The 6,866-nt window shown below is 39.2% G+C and overlaps 1 protein-coding gene across 2 annotated transcripts in view; it reads left to right on the top strand.

The window, feature by feature from the left end:
* Positions 1 to 3,820: 3,820 nt before the first annotated feature.
* The window catches only part of ccdc92 (coiled-coil domain containing 92), a 31,034-nt gene continuing 27,988 nt past the window's right edge, over positions 3,821 to 6,866 (top strand). The window contains exon 1 of one of the 2 annotated variants that reach the window (XM_079826933.1): positions 3,821 to 3,976. The gene's annotated coding sequence lies outside the window, so the exon portion shown is untranslated. The remainder of the gene's footprint in view (positions 3,977 to 6,866) is intronic. The other variant, XM_079826934.1, reaches the window with a different exon arrangement.

Below are 6,866 nucleotides of genomic sequence, written 5' to 3'. Positions count from 1 at the left end.
AAAAAAATGTATTAGTCGGACATTAGCCTCTTCATGTCAATTAGCTGGAGTTGCCTGAACGGTGCATTTTTTGCATGGTTGGAATAGCTGATGGTAGGTGGACTGGGAATTTTTTGGAAAACAGTGCCAAAAGTTCTGGAAATCGCTTAAGGGAGTTGAGAAGACTAAACACATTTACAGACATGCATCTTCAACTAGTACCATAGCACCTGACAGTGGTGTGTGTGTGTGTGTGTGGGGGTTAAGAGCATGCTGGAATTTAAACTTGACCCACGTTGCACAAGGTTTCTCTCGTATGATTCAGTTTGTTTTGAAACACTAGACCGATTTCCTCTGGATGGACTTTTACTGTGGTCTTCATGTTTTATTTGGGGAGTCCTCCTTCCCCTTTCTGAACTTTTATGGCTACCTGTTATGAAACATAAATAACTCAAAAGACACAAAGTAAAACAAATCTTGAATAAGGTATGTGTTTCAGTGGAGAAGTTTGCTTTCACCACTGATGGGAAAAGAGATGGTTGTGTGCCCTCAACCACCCCTTTCTCTCTCTCTTACTCATTTTTCTCTCCTTTCCAAATTCTGGGCTTTTAGCCAGACACCCTAAAAATAAAGACATGAGAAGAATTTAATCCAGGTCAGACTGAATGAAAGCTGGGGAAAGATTCAAAGTCCATTTCCAAACAATAACATCTCGGGAGTAGGACAACAATTCCATTTATCCCACAGACCTGCTGCCTTTTATTTGAGCCTGTCCTTAATTCTCGCTCTCTTCTTCTTGAGTGGTTATGAAAATTGATTTCTTGTTTGGTTCATATCATTTTACACAGTAGCTGGGCCACTGCGGAATTCACCATGCCAAATGTAATTTCAGGAAGAGAGGTCTGTTTGTGTGGAGAGAGAAGTACAGAGGGACTTCTGTTCTCGGTCTCAGGCGCTCAGTGAAAGGTTTTGAGGGTTTGGGCTCAGGGAATAGCCGCTCTTCGTTTTCGAAAGATAAACTGTAAAGTGGAAACTGAACATGGGTGATTTGTTTCTATAAGGGTATTAGCATGGCCACAGCAGGGTAGGTGCAGACATGTCATCTGTTGTAATAAGTGACTGAGAGACTCCGTATACAGACTGAGGCTTTTCAACCACTGTTTGTTAAATATTGTAAGTGCACTAAATGTAATTTAAACCATACAATACAAAATCTAAACAGTCTGCTTTGTACCAAATTTAGATTGAGTGATGGATAAACACAACATGAGACAAGATTCAGCTACTTTTTTTTCTCCCACAAAGTGGTTCAAGTTTTAAATGGATGGTTGGCATCATGTTTGACTTAGATGTAGTCCATGAATCCAGATCTGTGTTTGTTAGATCTTTTTTTTGCAAAAACCACAGCCTTAACTCTCCTTTGGAAAAAGAAAGAAATTTGTATTCTTACCCAGGCTCTGTCATGCCATGTCTGCATGCGAGAGCCTAAAAAGGCTTGTCAGTTGCATCTACAGGGGAGGAGTGTATCTGTCTGCTTTCATGCAAGGTCAAAGTCAAGATGTCCAAATGAAATGGTAATACACTGCCCTCTTGTGGAAATTCTCTGCTCAGAATGTTGAATATATATCCACTATTGCCAAAAGTTTTGGGACACTTGCTTTTACATGTACATGAACTTTAATGACATATCCCATTCTTAATCCGTAGGGTTTATTATGGAGTTGGCCCACCCCAACTTCAACTCCTCTGGGAAGGCTTTCCACAAGGTTTAGGAGTGTGTTTATGGGAATTTGTGACCATTCTTCTAGAAGCGCATTTGTTAGGTCAAGCACTGATGTTGGACGAGAAGACCTGGCTCGCAGTCTCTGCTCTAATTCATCCCAAAGGTGTTCTATCAAGTTGAGGTTAGTGTCCTAGGCACAGGCCAGTCAAGTTCCTCCACACCAAACTCGCTCATCCATGTCTTTATGGACCTTGCTTTGTGCACTGGTGCGCAGTCATGTTAGAACTGGAAGGTGCCATCCCCAAACTGTTCCCACAAAGTTGGCAGCATAAAATTGTCCAAAATGTCTTGGTATGCTGAAGCATTAAGAGTTCCTTTCACTGGAACTAAGGGGCCAAGCCCAACCCCTGAAAAACAACCCTACACCATAATCCCCCCTCCACCAAACTTTACACTTGGCACAATGCAGTCAGGCAAGTACCGTTCTCCTGGCAACCGCCAAACCCAGACTTGTCCATCGCATTGCCAGACAGAGAAGCGTGATTGGTCACTCCAGAGAACATGTCTCCACTCTTGTTATAGAGGTTTGAATACTCATTATTCTCCACAGGATTAGCTCTAAGAATTGATTTGATGTTGCTGTGAACTCTCAAAATAATTTGTACAACTGCCTCAAATTAGCAACTACAATTTTATTTAAACCGGGCTGCAGGAGAGGTCTGACTATGAAGGACACGTCTGTTTTGTATTTTCAGAAAATGCCGAGTCTTCACTCAAACAAATTGGTTTTGTTGTGGAATGTTCCTCTTGGTGGAGTTCCAGTCTGCACTTTTGAAGGCTTTTATAATTTAACTAATCCAGGAGATTATATCTTGGCAAGAAGATGCTCCTCGTGTTCTCATGATCAGACACTAACCAAAACAAGATTCATATTGTGTAGAGAAAAAAAAAATATGTTAACTTGACTCTTAAATATTATGAACAGTTATGGCATCACAGAATACAACTCCTTTTAAAGACTATTAAAATAATGGCTAATCGTCCAAATGTTTATTACTGCGAACTTTACACCTGCTTAAAATTAGTTTTATGTGTAAAAGACAATCATATTAGAATAAAACAAATATCATACAAGAATTAAAATCAGTGTTTATTGAAGTTTATTGACTGTTATGGAAAAAAGGAAATGCATGCTTAAAAATATACAGTTTTTATTAGCCTACATAGTATAATATTTTTTCAGAAATTAAGTGGACAGCTAAGCATAATGCTTTAATGACTTTTAATGAAAGTTATTATAAATTGTTTAACTGTTCTAAAAATGACTGAAAAGCATAACAGTGGATCCGGTGACCTTTTTCACTTCTAGGCAACTGCGTGAATTTTTTTTTTTTTACATTTTGTACACCTTATTTTATTAGCACTTTTATAGCAAATTTTAATTTTTATTGCACTATACAAACATCATATCCTCATAAACCTAACCCTAAATGCACACATTTAGCAGATGCCTTTATCTGTAGATCTAAGATCATTGTTTGAGCTACAGAATGAATGAGAATAAATAGCCTATACGTAAATCGTTACAAATAGAAATAAAAGGGGAAATAGATTGTCAAAATTCATTAAAAGCAAAGAAACAGCCATTCTGTCTTTCGTTTTTGACATGTTGACACAATTATTAAAAGTAGGCCTAAATTATTTGTCTAAACGTTAGCCTATATTTCCAGAAACAATATGCACATGTTCCTTTTGAAACCACATGTTTTTATATGTTACAGAGTTGATATAATGAGGACTATAACTTTAATTTACACGATGGGCTAGAGAAATAAAGACTTCTCGGAGACGCGTATCAAGCGCGCGCGCTGTTTCTATAGTGATGATGACGCTTCACGGGTCAACTACATATCGGTTGACACAATTAACTCGCCATCGCCAGATATCATAGTGCACATCAGAATAATAGGATAGCCATTCAACTATTCATCACTAACAGTACGACGATAATAAAGTAACTTGTCTAACGTTACGTGCGTTTCACCTGCGCCAGAGGCCCTCAGAAGTGCGCGCGCGCGCGTTTTCCTCAGTATCCCGGCATGCACTGCTTTATTTAGTGTTGTATCTCCGGGAGATGACAGACACAGCCCTCTCTCTCTCTGCCCCGGCGAGGAGAAAACCCCCCGCAAAGCTCTCCTCTCATCAGCCCGCAGACAGCAGAACCAAGCCCATCTCTACCCATCAGACATTTACTAATCTCAGCCCGTCTTCCTGGTAGGTGTCGGCCGCTTCTTTGCGCTCGATCGCTCCCGGTGTAATGCGCGTGGAAGGGCAGGTCGCATCTCGGCTGCACCTGCTCGCGCTCGAGCCGCTGACTGAAGCGATGTGTTTCGAAGAATGCTTACTGTGGGCTACTACATGGTTTTGAAAACAGTACTGGCACGTATGCAGCTTAGCTCTGGCACGGATAGCGGTTGTTGTTGTTATTGTTTGCTGCTTGTTGCGTATTTACGAACGGATGAGATCATTAATCGACTCGAATGAGCCCGTGGCTGATTATTATTGTGACAGTAACTAGAGACAATGCTGAAGAAGATGGTGTTATAAAGTGGCATATACAGTAGATGTCATTGAACACATTATTGACATTGACACATTCTGGCTGCTTTTGGAGGTTGTGTAGGCTACAACCTGGAGATCGAAATTGCATTTTAGATTAAGTTGAATTATTTATCATGATTATTATTATAGCCTAATCCCCCCCCAAAAAATTGAAATGTAAAAAAAAAAAAGAACTGCTTTGAATTCACTATCAATTGAATGTTTTGTATTAATGCGTCAACCTTTGTTTTATATTTTTTGTTAATCAAAAAAATCTATGGATTTTCCTTAGCAGATGCTTATTGTTTTGAACACGTGCCGTCTTTTCTCCAATGTTCACAGGCTTTGAAGTGAAGCGCAACAGACACCGTCTTGTGTTTCTAGCCTTTTAAATGTCTTCTGATGTAACTATTTACATTTTTTTAGGATGGCGGTTTATCTCGTTGATTTTTGCGCTGTCCGCAATGCAGGTGCTGTTTATGATCCTGCTCATCCCCAGCCATTCTCACGTGCATGTGTTGATGTGCACTGACCAATCAGATGCTGCCATGAAAGAGTCCCACATTTTATTTATCAAGATTTTTGTATTGCCTTCTTTATATACGCTCGATATTCTCTAAGTGGATTATCTAATTGAAACGAAAACTTGATATCTATAATAATATCTGATATTCAGTTGCAGCTAACCTGCTGCTGTTTTTTTGTGCTGTTCATAATATGCCGTCATATAGCTTACATCATGCAGGAGTATGTGGGTGTGACTCAAGGGCTGGTCCTCTCCAAAGCACTGGATGTTGGATGTTTGTGTGTGCGATTCAGCGCAAAGTGACTATCAGGACTAGGATATAACTGTTTTTAGAGTCTCCTCTAACGCTGCAGCTCATTGATTATTAATGCGAGAGGAGAGAGAATTTGGAGGTCAAGAAAAAGAGCTGTTAAGGGTGAGAGTGAGAGACAGTATGGGGAGAAAGAACAACAGTCTTAAGTACTAATGTCAGGGGGATTCTTTTGTCTCATGTGGAGCGGGGCGGGGGGATGCCTCACCCTCTGACTGTAGGGACCAACGTCAGTTGGATCAGAGCAAATGTCAGCATCAACAGCACTCTAAAATGTCTACCAGCCCATAAATGGGCCCATTTGCCGTGTAATATCCCTTCTGAAGTGCTTGCAGTGCCTGTGATTTAACGGTTAATTTACGGTAAGCAGTTAGACACGGGATACAGATGGTGATGGGGTGCACGCTGTTTCTGATGCTTGCTTTATACCTCATCAGTGTGTTATGATTTATTGCTGTCATTGGTACAGTACCCTTTAAAAAGGTTCTAATATGTAAATTTTTGGTACCAATACGCACCTTTTGAGGTACTAATATACACTTTTTAGGTACAAAGGTTTACTGCCCCAATTACAGCTTTTGTACAGTTTTTTTCTGAGAGTTTACTATTAGGGTTAACTTATCTTTTGAAATATTGTCTGGATTTATAGACTATAGTGTACGGTAAAGGCCAAATAGGATGCCTGTTGTGTTAAGGACTTGAATAATGGTCAGAGGCTTTAAAGAAAGCTGTCAGTGGATCCAGAAACAACGTAGCTCATTGGAAAAAAACGCTCTACCTACATTTTCGCAGAACTCCAAAAAATGTACGTATGCATACTATTCACTGCAGTTTCCAGCTGAAATGAACACTTCTGGCAGTGAAACGCCGACAACTTTTATTTCTTTTTGACACAAATCATGATTGCAGATTATCGATTCATAAAGACTTTCATGTGGTTCCTTGCACAATACGTTATGGTACAACGGGGCTAAAGGCACTCCTTCGCTATTCCCATAGTGTATGATTGCAGCACTTTTTTTTTTATTGAACATTTATGGAACATTTATGGAACAACAGATTTTGTGTGAAAATAAATCATAAAAGTGGTTTATTTTGTTTGCAAATCTTATAAATGTATGAGGTGGCGGGGGGGATTTAACCCCACACACGGGGTAGAAGGGGCAAAAGGCAGTGCACACAGTATTGATACAAATACTTTAGCTAAAAAAATATTTTTTTTAATGTCTAAGTTAATACTTATTCAAAACAATGACTTTAGTAAAGTTTGTACTATACTGTTATACTGTCATTAAAATATATTAATATAAAAATATATTTAAAAAAATTAAAGATTCTGAAAGCATTGAATGAGATCCCATAATAATTGAATATAGATTTACAGTAGTAACAATAAATTATATTTTATTATATGATATCATTAATATCAGATTTAAATATGATGCTTTCAGGTGATTATATCTAAAGTGGACTCCCAACTTAATATATTATATTTACAATCTGAATCTAACCATGTCATGTCAACAAATCGAAAAGTCAGCCAGCTATTTATTATCATTAATTATTGTGCCTTTCGCCCCAACAGCAGGGGTGCCTTTTACCCATGTCCGTGACGTCACCCATAGGATTCTGAAGAGCCGCTTTGAAGCGCAAAGTCGGGTCGAGCGGGCCGTTGCCATCTTGTTAGCACGCGTCACTCCTGGATAACAGAAAATGGGCAAAGAGGC

This window comes from Gobio gobio (assembly GCF_949357685.1).
Source record: "Gobio gobio genome assembly, chromosome: 10".
In the NCBI taxonomy this organism is placed as follows: Eukaryota; Metazoa; Chordata; class Actinopteri; order Cypriniformes; family Gobionidae; genus Gobio; species Gobio gobio.
This window is presented reverse-complemented; position numbering and strand designations above follow the sequence as displayed.